Source organism: Bos indicus x Bos taurus, chromosome 9 (assembly GCF_003369695.1).
Source record: "Bos indicus x Bos taurus breed Angus x Brahman F1 hybrid chromosome 9, Bos_hybrid_MaternalHap_v2.0, whole genome shotgun sequence".
Lineage (NCBI taxonomy): Eukaryota > Metazoa > Chordata > Mammalia > Artiodactyla > Bovidae > Bos > Bos indicus x Bos taurus.
The window spans coordinates 53,368,205-53,386,117 of NC_040084.1; the positions used below are offsets into that span (position 1 = coordinate 53,368,205).

Below are 17,913 nucleotides of genomic sequence, written 5' to 3' on the forward strand. Positions count from 1 at the left end.
GGTTTCAGGCCAGAAGAAATTGACATTTGATGTCTTGAAAGGGAAACCTACAACTTAGCAAACTCTACCAGCAATATTGTCATTTAAAATAGAAGAGAGAATTACTCAGACAAACAAAAACTTAAAAAAAATACAGCAATACTAAACCTATCCTAACAGAAATATTGAAAGGTCTTCTTTAAATAGAAAAGAAGGAAGAATCTGTAGGGGGAAAAAAATCACAGCTGGAAAGTAAATGACTTAAATAGGCCACTACACAGATTAAAAAAACACAGTGAAAGAAAGTGACAATAACTACAATGACCAGCAAAAGGATAAACATGAAGGTGTGAAAGAGGGCATCAAAATCATAAAATATGGGGGAAAAGAGTAGTAAAATATAGATTTTTAAGAGTATGTTTGAGCCTATATGATTACCAGTTTGAAGCAAGGGTTTGGAATGTGTTAAAACATCTGAAAAATAGAGTAATGACAAATCAAAAACACACAATAGATTCACAAAACCCAAAAGAGAACAAAAGCATAATACAAAAGAAAACCATCAAACCACAAAAGGAAAGACAAAAAGAAAAAGGAACCATTAAAAAATACAAAACTGGAAAACAAGGTTTAAAATGGAAATATATATCAATAATTACCTTAAAGGTCAACAGACTAAATGCTCCAATCCAGAGTCAAAGAGTGGCAGATTGGATGAAAAAAAAATAAGGGCCTACAATATGCTGCCTACAAAAGATCCACTTTAGGGGGCAAATGACACATATGGATTAAAAGTGAGGGGATGGATAAAACTATATCATGCAAATAGCAGTGGCAAGAAAGAGAGGCTAGCAATACTCATTTGAGGAAAAATAAACTTTGAAATAGAGACCATAAAAAAAGATAAACTAGGACACTATATAATGATGAAAGGATCAATACAAGAGGATATTACACTTGTTAACATATATACACCCAACATAGGAGCATCTGAATACATAAAGCAAATACTAACAGACATAAAGGGAGAAATTGATGGGAATACAATAACTGTAGCAAACTTTAGCACCATATTCACATCAATGGAGAGATCTTCCAGACAGAAAATCAATGACACACTACAACAGATTTAATTGATATTTTCAGGACACTGCATTAAAAAGATCCAAGAATACACATAGTTTCCAAGTGCACATGGAACATTCTCAAGGAGTGACCACAGATGAGGCTATAAAACAAATTGAAGAGGGTAGAAATTATTTCAAGTATCTTTTTTGACCACAACAGTATGAAACTAGAAATTGACCACAGAAACAGAAACAAGAAAAAAAAAACTATTAGTGGACACTACCCAACATGCTACTAAAAAAATAATGGGTCATGATGAAATCAAACAGGAACGCTGAAAATACCTCGGGATAACTGACAATGAAAGCACAACCATACAAAATCTCTGGGATGCAGCAAAAGCAATTCCCTTAGAGGGAAGTTCATAATGATACAGGCTGTCCTCCAAAAACAAGAAAAATATGAATTAAACAACCTAACCTAACACCTAAAAAAACTAGAAAAAGAAGAAAAAATAAAACCTACAATGAACAGAAGGAAGGAAATAATGAAGCTCATAGAAGGATAAATAAAAGAGTTGAAAAAAAATAGAAATAATCCAATGAAAAAATGGGCGGAATACTTAAGACATACATTCCATAAAAGACATATAGATGGCCAATAGGCACATGAAATAATGTTCAACATTGCTAATTATTACAGAACTATAAGTCAAAATTACAATGAGGTATCACCTAATACCAGTCAGAATGATCATCATCAAAGTCTACAAATAAATGCTGGAGAAGATGTAGAGAAAAAGGACCCCTCCAACACTGTTGGTAAGAATGTGAATCTGTTACAGGGACTATGGAGAACAATATGGAGGTTCCTTAAAAACCAAAAACAGAGCTACCATGTGATCCTGTAATTGCACTCCCGGGCATACAGCTACACAAAACTATAATTTGAAAAAAACATGCATCCCAATATTCATTGCAGCACAGCAACCTAATGTCCATTTAGCAACCTAAATGTTCCGTGACATATGACTGGATAAAAAAGATGTGATACACCTCCCCCAACACACAGTGGGGGTATTACTCAGCCATAAGAAAAATGGTATTTTCTGCAGAAAATGAATGGAAGTAGAGACTATCATACTAACAGAAGTAAGCCATATAGCATATGATATTGCTTATATGTGAAATTTTAGAAAATGATATGAATAAACTTATTTACAAAACAGAAACTGACCCACAGGCATAGAAAACAAATTTAGTTACCCAAGGGGAAAATGGGGGGAGAAATAGGGGAGGGATAAATGAAAATCTTGGGATTAATACATATACACTACTATATATAGGGCTTACCTGGTGGTTCAGATGGTAAAAAATCTGCCTGCAATCTGGAAGACCTTGGTTCAATTCCTGGGTGGGGAAGATCCCCTGGAGAAGGAAATGCCAACCCACTCTGGTAATCATGCCTAGGAAATCCCATGTACAGAGGAGCCTGGTGGGCTGTCATCCATGCAGTTGCAAGACTCAGACACAACTTAGTGACTAAACCACCACTGCTATACATAAACAGATAAACAAGAATCTACTGTATAGCATGGGCTTCCCCAGTGGCTCAGTTGGTAAAGAATCTGCCTGCAATGCAGGAGACAACCTGTAGTGCAGGAGATGCAGGTTCAATCCCTGGTCAGGAAGTTCCCCTGGAGACGGAAATGGCAACCCACTCTAGTGGAAAATCCCATGGACAGAGGAGCCTGGCAGCCTACAGTCCATGAGGTCACAAGAGGTGGACACGACTTAGTGATTAAACCGCCACCCAAGCCAGGCTTGTGAACCATGAACTTCCAGATGTTTAAGCTGGTTTTAGAAAAGGCAGAGGAACCAGAGATCAAACTGCCAACATTCGCTGGATCATTGAAAAAGCAAGAAAGTTCCAGAAAAACATCTATTTCTGGTTTATTGACTATGCCAAAGCCTTTGACTGTGTGGATCACAATAAACTGTGGAAAATTCTGAAAGACATGGGAATACTTCTGGGTGAACCAGAAGAACTTCCAGAGTTTCAGAAGAAACCTGTATCCAGGTCAGGAAGCAACAGTTAGAACTGGACATGGAACAACAGACTGGCTCCAAATAGGAAAAGGACTACATCAAGGCTGTATATTGTCACCCTGCTTATTTAACTTATATGCGGAGTACATCAGGAGAAATGCTGGACTGGAGGAAGCACAAGCTGGAATCAAGACTGGCAGGAGAAATATCAATAACCTAAGATATGCAGATGACACCAACCTTACGGCAGAAAGTGAAGACGAACTAAAGAGCCTCTTGATGAAAGTGAAAGAGGAGAGTGAAAAAACTGGCTTAAAACTCAACATTCAGAAAACTAAGATCATGGCATCTGGTCCCATCACTTCATGGCAAATAGATGGGGAAACAGTGGAAACAGTGTGAGGCTTTATTTTTTGGGGGCTCCAATATCACTGCAGATGGTGACTGGCAGCCATGAAAAGACGCTTACTCCTTGGAAGGAAAGTTATGACCAACCTAGACAGCATATTAAAAAGCAGAGACATTACTTTATCAACAAAGGTCCGTCTAGTAAAGGCTATGGTTTTTCTAATAGTGATGTATGGATATGAGAGTTGGACTATAAAGAAAGCTGAGTGCTGAAGAATTGATGCTTTTGAACTGTGGTGTTGGAGAAGACTCTTGAGAGTCCCTTGGACTGCAAGGAGATCCAACCAGTCCATCCTAAAGATCAGTCCTGGGTGTTCACTGGAAGGACTGATGTTAAAGCTGAAACTTCAATATTTGGCCACCTGATGCGAAGAACTGACTCATTTGAAAAGACCCTGATTCTGGGAAAGATTGAGGGTGGGAGAAGAAGGAGACAACAGAGGATGAGATGGTTGTATGGCATCACCAATTCAATGGACATGAGTTTGGGTAACCTCTACGAGTTGGTGATGGACAGGGAGGCCTGGCATGGGGTTGCAAAGAGTCAGACACGATTGAGTGACTGTGCTGAACTGAACCACTGTATAGCATAGGGAGTTGTACTCAATATTTTGTAATAATCTATAAGGAAAAAGAATCTGAAAAAGAACATATATACACACACATACACATATATAAATATAACTGAATCACGTTGTTGTACACCTGAAACACACTGTAAACTAACTATACTGCAATTTAAAAAAAAATAGAAAAAGAAAATCAATAAAACCAAGAGTTGGTTCTTTGAAAGGGTAAACAAAATCAGCAGACCTCTAGCCAGGCTCACCAAGAAGAAAAAGAGAGAACCAAATAAAACAAGAAATGAAAGAGAAGAAATAACAACCAATATCACAGAAATACACAATATCTGTTATAAGAGAATACTATGAGCAATTACATGCCATCAAATTAGACAACCCAGAAGAAATGGACAAGTTTCTAGAAATACACAGTCCACCAAAACTGAATTAAGCACAGATAATTTGAATAGGCTAATCACTTTAAGTGAAATAGCATCTGTAATAATAATAATGATAAAAAAAACTCTCTGCAAACAAAAGTACAGGGCTGGATGGCTTCAATGAGGAATTCTACCAAGCATACATAGAACTTATAATGATCCTTCTCAAACTCTTCCAAAATACTGAAGAGGAGGAAATACTCCAAAAGTCATTCTATGAAGCTACCATCAGCCTGATACAAAAATCAGACAAAGATATACCTGAAAGTAGCACAACACTAGAAACAACTATACTTCAATTTAAAAACATAGAAAAAAAATCAGCCCACCAAAACTGAATCAAGAAGAACTACATAATTTGAACAGACCTATCCCTAGAAGTAAAGTAGAATCGTTAATTTAAAAGCTTTCTACAACAAAAGTCCAGGACTTGATGGCTTCACAGGCAAATTCTACCAACCATACAAAGAATTATACTGATTCTTTTCAAAGTATTCCAAAAGACTGAAGTGGAGGAAACACTCCCAAAGACATTCCATGAAGCCACAATCATCCTGATACCAAAACTAAACACACCATCAAAAGAAAAAAGGAAAGAAAATTACAGGCCAGTATGTTTGATGAATATACATGCAAAAAATATCAACAAAATATTAGCAAACTGCATCAAACAACACATAAAAAAGACGATACACCATGACCAAGTGGAATCTACCCCAAGTTCACAAGAATGGTTCAACGTATGCAAATGAATGTGATAAACCATATAAAGAAAAGAATAGACAAAACCACATGATCTCAACAGATGCAGAAAAGCATCTGACAAACTTTCATTATAAGCAGATGACATGATACCATATATCACCAACCATTCATGATAAAAATTCTTACCAAAGTGGGTAAGACAAAACATATCTCAACATAATAAGAGCTATGTATGACAAATCCACAAATAAGGTAATAGTCAATGGTGAAAAGCTGAAAACCTTCCTAATACAATTTTGGAACAAGACAAGCGTGCCCACTCTCACCGCTTCCGTTCAACAGAGTATCAGAAGTCCTAGCTGCAGGAATCAGACCAAAAAAAGCAATAAAAGGTATCCAAAATGGAAAGGAAGAGGTAAAATTTTCATTATAAGAGATGACATGATACCATATACAAAAAACTCAAAAGATTCCAAGAGATGATTCTACGCATGGACATCACCAGATGGTCAATATTCTTTGCAGCCAAAGATGGGAGAAGCTCCATACAGTCAGTAAAAACAAGACTGGGAGCTGACTGTAGCTCAGATCATGAGCTCCTTATTGCAAAATTCAGGCTTAAACTGAAGAAAGTAGGGAAAACCACTAGGCCAGGTATGACCTAAATCAAATACCTTATGATTATACAGTGGAGGTAAATAGTTTCAAGGGATTACATCTGGTAGACAGAGGTGCCAAAAGAATTACAGATGGAGGTTCATAACATTTTACAGGAAGAGGTGACCAAAACCATCCTAAAGAAAAAGAAATGCAAGAAGGCAAAATGGTTTTGAGTAGGCTTTACAAATAGCTGAGAAAAGAAGCTAAAGGCAAGGGAGAAAGGGAAAGATATACCCAGCTGAATGTGGAGTTTCAGAGAAGAGCAAGGAGAGACAAGACGGCCTTAAGTGAATAATGAAAAGAAAGAGGAAAACAACAGAATGGGAAAGACTAGAGATCTCTTCAAGAAAACTGGGCATATTAAGGGAACATTTCATGTAAAGATGGGCATGATAAAGGACAGAAACGGTAAGGACATAAGAGAAGCAGAAAAGATTAAGAAAAGATAGCAAGAATACACAGAAGAATTATACAAAAAAGTCTCAATGACCTGGATAACCATGACAGTGTGGTCACTCACTTAGGGCAAGACATTCTGGAGTGTGAAGTCAAGTGGGCCTTAGGAAGCATTACTATGAACAAAGCTAGTGGAGGTGATGGAATTCCAGCTGAACTATTTAAAAATCCTAAAAGATGATGATGTTAAATACTGCACTCTGTATGTCAGCAAAATTGGAAAACTCAGCAGTGGTCACAGGACTAGAAAAGGTCAGTTTTCATTCCAATCCCAAAGAGGGGCAATGACAGAAGACTGTTCAAAGTACTGTACAATTGCGCAAGCTAATGCTGCATGTTAGGCTTTAGCAGTTACGTGAACCAAGAATTTCCAGATGTACAAGCTGGTTTCAGAAAAGGTAAAGGAACCAGAGATCTCTCACCAACATTCATTGCATTAGAGAAAAAGCAAGAGAATTCCACAAAGACATATACTTCTGCTTCACTGACTACACTAAAGCCTTTGAGTGTGTGGATCCAACAAACTGTGGAGAACTCTTAAAGAGATAGAAACATCAGACCACTTTACTTGTCTCCTGAGAAACCTATATGCAGGTCAAGAAGCAATAGTTAGAAATGGACATGGAATAATGGACTGGTTCCAAATTGGGAAAGGGGTACGACAAGACTGTATATTGTCGCCCTGCTTATTTAACTTCTATGCTGAGTATATCATGTGAAATGCTGGACTAAATGAATTACAAGCTGGAATCCAGACTGCTGGGAGAAATATCAACAACCTCAGATATGTAGATGATGCCACTCTAATGGCAGAAAGTGAAGAGGAACTAAAGACCCTCTTGATGAGGGTGAAAGAAGAGTGTGAAAAAGCTGGCTTAACACTCAACATTCAGAAACTAAGATCATGGCATCTGGCCCCATCATTTCATGGCAAACAGAAACTAAAAGAGTCAAAATGGTGACAGATTTTCTTTTCTTGGGCTCCAAAATCACTGCAAATAAGCACTACAGCCATGAAATTCAAAGATGCTTGCTCCTTGGAAGGAAAGTTATGACAAACCTAGAAAGCATATTAAAAAGCAGAGACATCTCTTTGCCAACAAAGGTCTGTATAGGGAAGTCGCTCAGTTGTGTCCAACTCTTAGCGATCCCATGGACTGCAGCCTACCAGGCTCCGCCATCCATGGGATTTTCCAGGCAAGAGTACTGGAGTGGGGTGCCATTTCCTTCTCCAATAAATGAAAGTGAAAAGTGAAAGGGAAGTCGCTCAGTCATGTCCAACTCTTAGCGACCCCATGGACTGCAGCTTACCAGGCTCTGCCATCCATGGGATTTTCCAGGCAAGAGTACTGGAGTGGGGTGCCACTGCCTTCTCCAAAAGGTCTGTATAGTCAAAGCTATTATTTTCAGTAATCACATGTGGATTTGAGAGTTGGATCATAAAGAAGGCTGAGCACTGAAGAACTGATGCTTATGAATTATGGTGCTGGATTAAGACTCTTGCAAATCCCCTGGACAGCAAGGACATCAAACCAATCAATCCTAAGGGAAAGAAACTCTGAATATTAACTGGAAGGACTGTTGCTAAAGCTAAACCTCTAATACTTTAGCCTCCTGATGCAAAGAGGCCACTCATGGAAAAGATTTTGATGCTGGCAAAGAATGAAGGCAAAAGGAGGTAGGGGCGGCAGAGGATGAGATGATTGGATAGCATCACAAACTCAATGGACATGAATTTGGGCAAATTCCAGGAGATACTGAAGGAAGGACAGGGGAGCCTGGTATGCAGCACTCCATGGGGCTACAAAGAGTCAGACATGACTTAGTGACTGAACAACAACAAAAAACTCCACACAAAAACTACTAAAACTGATAAACGAATTAAGCAAGGTAGCATGATACAAAATTAACATATAGAAATCTGTTGCATTTCTTTTTTTTTTTTTGACAGAAATGTCTTTATTTGAAATTTTTTTTTTTTTTAAACACTGATGAGGGCCCGAACTTCGACTTCTGGATGTTAGAAATTTTTTCCAACTTAATGAGGAACTAACAATTGTGCTGTCACTGTTTTCCAAGTTGTCACTAAGATCTTAAGGCTTTTAGTGATTTCTCTGATGTACTTTTAGTCAGATGTTTATCATCATTACCTTTTATCCTTACATGGGCTTTGGAGAAAGACAGACCTGAGTTTGAATCCTATGCTGCTGCTGCTAAGTCGCTTCAGTCGTGTCTGACTCTGTGTGACCCCATAGACGGCAGCCCACCAGGCTCCCCCGTCCCTGGGATTCTCCAGGCAAGAACACTGGGGTGGGTTGCCATTTCCTTCTCCAATGAATGAAAGGAAAAGTGAAAGTGAAGTCACTCAGTAGCGACCCCATGGACTGCAGCCTTCCAGGCTCCTCTGTCCATGGGATTTTCCAGGCGAGAGTACTGGAGCATTTCTTTATACTAATAATAAAAGGTGTCAGAAACAGAAAGTAAAAAAAGCAATCCTTCTTAAAATTGCATCAAAAAATACTTAGGAATAAACCTCATCAAAGAGGTGAAACTCCTACATGCTCAGACGTACAAAACATTAACAAAGGAAACTGAAGATGATGCAAACAAATGGAAAGGTATCTCATGCTTTTGGATTGGAAGAGTTAATATTGCTAAAATGACCATAGTACCCAAAGCAATCTACAGATTTAATGTGATCTGTATCAAATTACTCATGACATTTTTCACAGGACCAGAAAAATCCTAAAATGTATATGAAACCATAAAAGACCCAGAATTGCCAAAGCAATCCTGAGGAAAAGGAACAAAAGCAGGAAGCTCAACCCTCCCAGACTTCAGATAATATTTTAAAGCTACATTAATCAAAACAGCATGGTATTGGCACAAAAACAGACATCTAGATCAATGGAATAGAAAAGAAAGCCCAAGGAATTCCCTGGTGGTCCAGTGGTTAGGACTCTGCATTTCCATTGCTGATGGCACAGGTTCAATCCCTGATCAGGGAATTAATATCCTGCAAGCCACATGGCAAAAAAAAAAAAAAAAAAAAGCCTCAAAACAAAATACAGAGAGAGCTTAGAATAAACCCACCACCCATGGTCAATTTATCTTTGACAAATGAGGCAAGAATATACACAGAGAAGAGTCTCTTCAGGAAGTGGTATCTGGAAAGCTGGAGAGCCATATGTAAATCAATGAAATCAGAACACTCCCTCACACTGTACACACACAAAAAAACTCAAAATGGCTTAAAGACTTAAAATGTAGGACATGACACCATAAAACGCCTAGAAGAGAAGACAGGCAAAATATTATCTGACATAAACTGTAGCAATGTTTTTCTTAGGTCAACCTCCTAAGGCAACAGAAATAAAAGCAAAAATAAACAAATGGGACCTATTCAAACTTTTAAGTTTTTACACAGCAAAGAAAACCATAAACAAAATAAAAGGACAGCCTACATATTGGGAGAAAATATCTGCAAATGATGTGACCAACAAGGGATTAATCTCCAAAATATACAAACAGCTTACATATCTCAATTAAAAAAACCAAAAACCAAATCAAAAAACGTGCAGAAGACCCAAATAGACATTTCTCCAAAAAAGACATAGAGACGGCCAATACGCACATGAAAAGATGCTCAATGTAACTAGAGAAATGCAAATTAAAACTTCAATAAGGTATCACCCTCATATGGGTCAGAATAGCCAACATCAAATAATAAATACTGGAGAGGATATGGAGAAAAGGGAACCCTCCTACACTTCTCATGGGAATGTAAATTGGTAAAGCCACTATGGAAAACAGTATGGAGGCTCCTTAAAAAACTAAAAATAAAGTTGCCATATGATTCAGCAATCCTGTTTCTGGGTATATAAACCAGTCAAAACTATGATTCAAAAAGATGTATGCACCCAATGATCGAAGCAGCACTATTTACAACAGGTAAGACATGAAGCAACCTAAGTGTCCATCAACAGAGGAATGGATAAAAACGTGGTACATATATACAATGGATTACTACCCAGCCATAAAAAAAGGATAAAATACTGCCATTTGCAGCAATATGGATAGACCTAGAGATTATCATACTAAGTGAAGTTAAGTCAAACACAGAAAAACAGATATCATATAGTATCATTTGGATGTGAAATCTAAAATATGATACAAATGCTCTTATTTATGGAGAAGGCAATGGCACCCCACTCAAGTACTCTTGCCTGGAAAATCCCATGGACGGAGGAGTCTAGTGGGCTGCAGTCCATGGGGTCACTAAGAGTCGGACATGACTGATCGACTTCACTTTTCACTTTCATCACTGGAGAAGGAAATGGCAACCCACTCCAGTGTTCTTGCTTGGAGAATCCCAGGGATGGGGGAGCCTGGTGGGCTGCCATCTATGGGGTCGCACAGAGTCAGACACGACTGAAGCGACTTAGCAACAGCAGCAGCAGCTCTTATTTAAAAAACAGAAACAGACTCAGACACAGAAAACAAACTGATGGTTACAAAGGAGAAAAGGGGTAGGAGAGGGATAAATTAGAAGTTCTGGATTAGGAGACACTAATTACTATAGATAAATAAGGTTCTACTGTATACCGCAGGGAACTATATTCAATACCCTGTAATAAACTATAATGGAAAAGAACATGAAAAATATATACATATATATGTACACCTGAATTACATGCTTTACACAAGAAATGAACACAATACTGTAAATTAACTTAAAAAAAAAAAAACTGCACCAAACTTTATATCCTTAAGCAGAATTATGCTACTGAAATACCAGGTAATTGATCTGTCTTCCTATTCCAAGATCAATTTCCTTTCCAACCAAAATTTAACTTCAGATTTAGTGATTTTAATCCTGGGTGTTCATTGAAGGATTGATGTTGAAGCTGAAACTCCAATACTTTGGCCACCTGATGCGAAGAGCTGACTCATTTGAAAAAACCCTAATGCTGGGAAAGATTGAGGGCAGGAGGAGAAGGGGATGACAGAAGATGAGATGGTTGGATGGCATCACTGACTCAATGGACATGGGTTTAGGTAGACTCTGGCAGTTGGTGATGGACAGGGAGGCCTGGCGTGCTGCAGTTCATGGGGTCGCAAAGAGTTGGACATGATTGAGCGACTGAACTGAACTTAGTGATCTTGACTATCTGCCTTGCCCTTTATTATATATTAAGTTTTTGTTTATTCTATTCTTTCTGTCTGAGAGACTGTCCTTACCTGGGAAGTCACTGAATCTTATATGACTGTATTTTTGAAGAAAAATGAGATCATACACAAACTGAAAGGAAACTGGAATGCTGTATTCCAGTTAAGAAATTTGACTGGTAGAGACCCACTTTAATTAATCTCTTTTGTTTATCAATATTTTCTGTAATGACTACACATATTTTTTAAAACAGCTTGAATGAGATATATAAAACTCACATATAAATCTAACCAATTCTAAATATAGAATTCAATGACCTCAATAAATTAATAGAGCTGAGCAACCAACACCACAGTCCAGTTTTAGAAGGTTTCCATTACCCAAAAAGTTTCTTCCTAGATGTCTGCAGTTAATTCCTGTTGCCACTTGTAACCCAGAGAACCACTGACTGGATTTCTGCCTCTACAAATGTGCCTTTTTAGAGATTTCTCATAAATGGAGTCAATATGTGTCTCCTGCATTTGGCTTCCTTTGAGTGAGTGAGTGAGTGAGTGAAGTTGCTCAGTCATGTCCGACTCTTTGTGACCCCGTGGACTGTAGCCTACCAGGCTTCTCCATCCATGGGATTCTCCAGGCAAGAACACTGGAGTGGGTTACCATTTCTTTCTCCAGGGGATCTTCCCGACCCAGGGATCGAACCTGGGTCTCCTGCACTGGAGGCAGATGCTTTAACCTCTGAGCCACCTGGCTTCCTTTACTTAGCATGTCTTTGAGGTTCATGAATAATAAAGCAGAGATCAGCACTCATTCCTTTTTATTGCGAAAGAGTATTCTGGTATATGGATATACCACATTTTGTAGTTTGTATCCATTATCAGTTGATGGACACTTGGATTATTTCCAGTTTGGGGCTATTATGACTAAGGCTGCTATGAAGATTTGCTTTCATGTCTTTGTGTGGAGATATGCTTTACTTTCTTTTGGATAGATTCTTGTGAATGCTTTTCTTTTATAATAATTATAATTTAAGTAAATCATTAAAAAAAATCCAGATTTTTTTCTGACTCCAATTCTTTTCTTCCCTATTTATTTTAAGCCAATTATACCAGTTCTCTAGTTTAGGTTTAATCTGTATTTTTGTTCTTATGCACTAGCCAGAGACTCTTGCAGGACACAAACAAAACTCTGTGCTTACCAGGATCCAGGGAAAGAAAGGAGCAGTAACCACCACATGAAACTGAGCCAGACCTGCATCAGTGTTTGAGGATCTACTGGAGAGGCATGGGTCAGCAGTGACCTGCCATGGGGACAGGGACACTGTTGCCAGCAGTCCTAGGAGGTGCAGCTTGTTGGCATAAATCCTCTTGGAGGAGGTTGTCATTAGGCCTAACAGAGACTATACCCCTTCCACAGAGACTGCAAGACTCCAGGACTGGGCCACCTCAGGCCAAACTACAGGGAGGGAGCACAGACTCACACATTAGCAGATAATTGGATTAAACATTTACTGAGCGCGGCCCTGCCCACCAAAGTGAAACTGAGTTTTCCCCACAGCCAGTCTCTCCCAGCAGAAAGCTTGCACTAGCCTCTTATTCTCACCCATAAGTGGGCAGAGAGAATGAAAACCACAATTACAGAAAGCTAACCATATGATCACATGGATCACAGGCTTGTGTAACTCAATAAAACTGTGAGTCATGCCATGTAGGGCCACCCAAAATGGATGGGTCATGGTGGAGAGTCCTGACAAAACGCAGTCCACTGGAGGAGGGAATGGCAAACTACTTCAGCATTTTTGCCTTGAGAACCCCATGAACGGCATGAAAAGGCAAACAGATATGACACTGAAAGATGAACTACCCAGCTCAATATGCTACTGGAGAAGAGCAGGGAAATGCTCTGGAAAGAATGAAGAGGCTGAGTCAATGTGGAAATGACGCCCAGTGTGGTTGTATCTGGTGGTGAAAGTAAAGTCCGAAGCTGTAAGGAATAGTACTTATTGTGTAGGAACCTAGAATGTTAGGTCCATGAATCAGGGTGGTCAATTTGGAAATTGGAAGTGGTCAAACAGGAGATGGCAAGAGTGAACATCAACATTTTAGGAATCAGTGAACTAAAATGGATGGAAACGGGCGAATTTAATTCAGATTACCATTATATCTATTACCGCAGGCAAGAATCCTTAGAAGAAATGGAGTAGGCTTCATAGTCAACAAGAGTCTGAAATGTAGTACAAGGGTGCAATCTCAAATACAACAGAATGATCTCCGTTTGTTTCCAAGGCAAACCATTCAACATCATAGTAATTCAAGTTTATGCCCCAACCACTAATGCTGAAGAAGATGAAGAATGGTTCTGTGAAGACCTACAAGACCTTCTAGAACTAACATCAAAAACAAATGTCCTTTCCATAACAGGGTATTAGAATCCAAAAGTAGGAAGTCAAGGGATAACCTGGAGTAACAGGCAAGTTCAGCCTTGGAGTACAAAATGAAGCACGGAAAATGCTAACAGTTTTGCCAAAAGAACACACTGGTCATAGCAAACAACCTCTTCCAACAACACAAGAGATGACTCTAGACATGGATCATCAGATGTTCCATACTGAAATCAGGTTGATAATATTCTTTGCAGCTGAAGATACAGAATCTGTATACTCTCAACAAAAGCAAGACCAGGAGCTGACCGTGACTCAGATCTTGAACTCCTTATTGCAAAATTCAGACTTAAATAGAAAAAAGTAGGGAAAACAGCTAGGCCCTCAGGTATGACTTAAACCAAATCCCCTACGATTTTACAGTAGAGATAACAGATTCAAGGCATTAGATCTGATAGAGTGCCTGAAACACTGTAGACAGAGGTTCATAACACTGTACAAGAGATGGTGACAAAACCATCCCCAAGAAGAAATGCAAAAGGCAAAATGGTTGTTTGAGGAGGCCTTACAAATAGCTAAGAAAAGAAGAGAAGCAAAAGACAAAGGAGAAATGAAAGATATACCCATTTGAATGCAGAGTTCCAAAGAATATCAAGGAGAGATAAGAAAGCCTTCCTCAGTGATCAGTGCAAAGAAATAGAGGAAAATAATAGAATGGGAAAGATTAGAGATCTCCTCAAGAAAATCAGAGATACCAAGGGAACATTTCATGCAAAGATGGGCTCAATAAAGGGCAGAAATGATATGGACCTAACAGAAGCAGAAGATAGTAAGAAGTTGCAAGAATACACAGAAGATACAAAAAAGATCTTCATGACCCACATAACTACGATCATGTGATCACTCACCTAGAGCCAGACATCCTGGAATGTGAAGTCAAGCTGTCCTTAGGAAGCATCACTACGAGCAAAGCTAGTGGAGGTGATGGAATTCCAGTTGAGTTATTTCAAATCCTAAAAGATGATGCTGTGAAAGTGCTGCATTCAATATGCCAGCATATTTGGAAAAATCAGCAGTGGCCACAGGACTGGAAAAGGTCAGTTTTCATTCCAATCCCAAAGAAAGGTAATGCCAAAGAATGTTCAAACTACTGCACAATTGCACTCTTTCACATGCTAACAAGGTAATGCTCAAAATCCTTCAAGTGAGGCTTCAACAGTATGTGAACCAAGAACTTCCAGATGTTCAAGCTGGATTTAGAAAAGGCAGGGGAACCAGAGGTCAAACTGCAAACCACCACTCAACCATAGACAAGTGAAGGGAATCCAGAAAAACATCAACATCTGCTTCACTGATGATGCTAAAATCTTGACTATGTGGATCACAACAAAATGGAAAATTGTTAAAGAGATGGGAATATCAGACCATTTTACCTGCCTCCTGAGAAACCTGTATGCAGGTCAAGAAGTAACAGAACTGAACATGGAAAAATGGACTGGTTCAAAATTGGGAAAGGAGCACATCAAGGCTGTAAACTGTCCCCTGCTTATTTAAATTATAATGCGGAGTACATCATGCAAAATGCTGGGCTAGATGAAGCACAAGCTGGAATCAACATTGCTGGGAGAAATATCAATGACTTCAGATACGCAGATGACACTACTCTAAAGGCAGACAACAAAGAAGAACTAAAGTTTCTTGATGAGGGTGAAAGAGGAGAGTGAGGAAGTATTAGTATTCAAAATACTAAGATCATGGTATCTGGTCCCATCACATCATGTGGAAAAAATGGAAACAATGGCAGATATTATATTTTTGGGCTCCAAAATCACTGTGGACAGTGACTACAGCCATGAAATTAAAAGATGCTTGCTTCTTGGAAGAAAAGCTATGACAAATCTAAATAGTATATTATAAAGCAGAGATACCACTTTCCCAAAAAAGGTCCATCTAGTCAAATCTATGGTTTTTCCAGTAGTCATGTATGGATATGAAAGTCTGACCATCAAGAAGACTGAGTGCTGAAGAACTGATGCTTTCGAATTGTGCTAGAGAAGACTCTTCAGAGTCCCTTGGACAGCAAGGAGATCAAACTAGTCAATCCTAAAAGAATTCTACCCTAAATATTCATTGGAAGGACTGATGCTGAAGCTCCAACACTTTGCCCACTTGATACAAACAGCTGACTCACTGGAAAAGACCCTGATGGTGGGAAAGATTGAGGACAGGAGAAGAAGGATGAGATGGTTGGATGGCATCACAAATTCAATGGACATGGGTTTGAGCAAACTCCAGGAGATATGAAGGACAGGGAAGCCTAGCGTGCTGCAGACCATGGGGTCACAAAGAGTGGGACATGACTGAGCAACTGAACAACAAAAATATGACTAACAGACTTTTAACTTATTCAAACTACTTGACCTTCTCTTGTTGACTATTTAAGACATTATAATTTTTCCATATAACAGACCTAGGAGAGCAGAAAATATTAATTTAAAATATGACTTAATATTTAAAACCTCTGTATGGGGATTTTTGATTCAATTATTATTTTTACCAAATTTCTATATAGGCCAATTTGGTTTTATTATTTTACCTAAAATATTCAGCTAAATTATCTACAGTTCCTGAAACCAATCAGCCCCTTCATGGATCACTGTCTTGTGGTGGTGAAGGGACGTGTCAGACTCAGTGAAGCCATGAGCCATGCCATGTAGGGCCACAAACACAGACGGGTGAAGTGGAGAGTTCTAAAAAAACATGGTCCACTGGAGGAAGGAATGGCAAACTACTCCAGGATTCTTGCCATGAGAACCCAATGAAGTGTATAAAAAGGCAAAAAGATACGACACCGAAAGACAAGGCCCACAGGCTGGATGGTGTCCAATATGCTACCAGAGAAGAGCAGAGGACAACTACTAATAATAGCTCCAGAAACAATGACGTGGCTGGTCCAAAGCAGCAGTGATGCCTGGTTGTGGATGTGTCTGGTGATGAAAGTAAAATCCAATACTATTAAGAAAAGAATTACATAGGAACCTGGAACGTTAGGTCTACAAATCAAGGTATATTGGATGTGGTCAGCAGGAGATGGCAAGAAAAAACACTGACATCTTAGGAATCAGTGAACTAAAGTGGATGGGAATGAGTGAATTTAATTAAGATGACCATGTATCTACTACTGTGGGCAAGAATCCTATAGAAGAAATGAAGCAGTCCTCATAATCAACAGAAGAGTCTAAAATGCAATACACTTGGGTGCAACCTCAAAAATGACAGAATGATCTCGGTTCATTTCCAAGACAAGCCATTCAACACCAGAGTAACCCAAGTCTATGCCCCAACGGATGTAGAAGAAGCTCAAGTTGATCAGTTATACAAAGACCTACAAGACCTCCTAGAATTAACACCAAAAGAATATGTTCTATTTAACAGAGGGGACTGGAATGCAAAAGTAGGAAGTCAAGATACCTGGAGTAACAGGCAAATTTGGCCTTGGTGTACAAAACAAAGCAGGGCAAAGGCTAACAGAATTCTGCCAAGAGAAAACACTGGTCAAAGCAAACACCCTTTTTCAACAAAACAAGAGATGACTTTACACATGGACATCACTAGATGGTCAATACCAAAATCAGACTGATTACATTCTTTGTAGCCGAAGATAGACAAATTATATACAGTCAGAGAAAATAAGACCTGGAGTTGACTGTGCCTCAGGTCATCAGCTCCTTACAGCAAAATTCATGCTTAAACTAAAGAAAGTGGGGAAAACCACAAGGCCAATCAGGTACGACCTAAATCAAATCCCTTATGATTATACAGTGGAGGTGACGAATAGATTCAAGGGATTAGATCTAGTAAATAAAGTGCCTGAAGAACTATGGACAGAGGTTCATAATATTGTACAGAAGGCAGTGAGCAAAACCATCCCAAAGAAAAAGAAATGAAAAAAGGCAAAGTGTCTGAGCAGGCTTTACAAAATGGTTGTCAGAGGAAAGAGAATTGAAAGCGAGGGAGAAAGGGAAAGGTATACTCAACT

The 17,913-nt window shown here is 38.9% G+C and overlaps 1 protein-coding gene and 1 non-coding gene across 2 annotated transcripts in view; one reads left to right on the forward strand and one right to left on the reverse strand.

Annotated features, from left to right (window-relative positions):
• The window catches only part of UFL1 (UFM1 specific ligase 1), a 67,623-nt gene that overhangs the window by 26,072 nt on the left and 23,638 nt on the right, over nucleotides 1-17,913 (reverse strand). The gene's annotated exons all lie outside the window — the stretch shown is intronic.
• Nucleotides 9,263-9,335, forward strand: TRNAG-UCC. Its single transcript has one exon. It is a non-coding gene; the product is annotated as a tRNA-Gly (tRNA).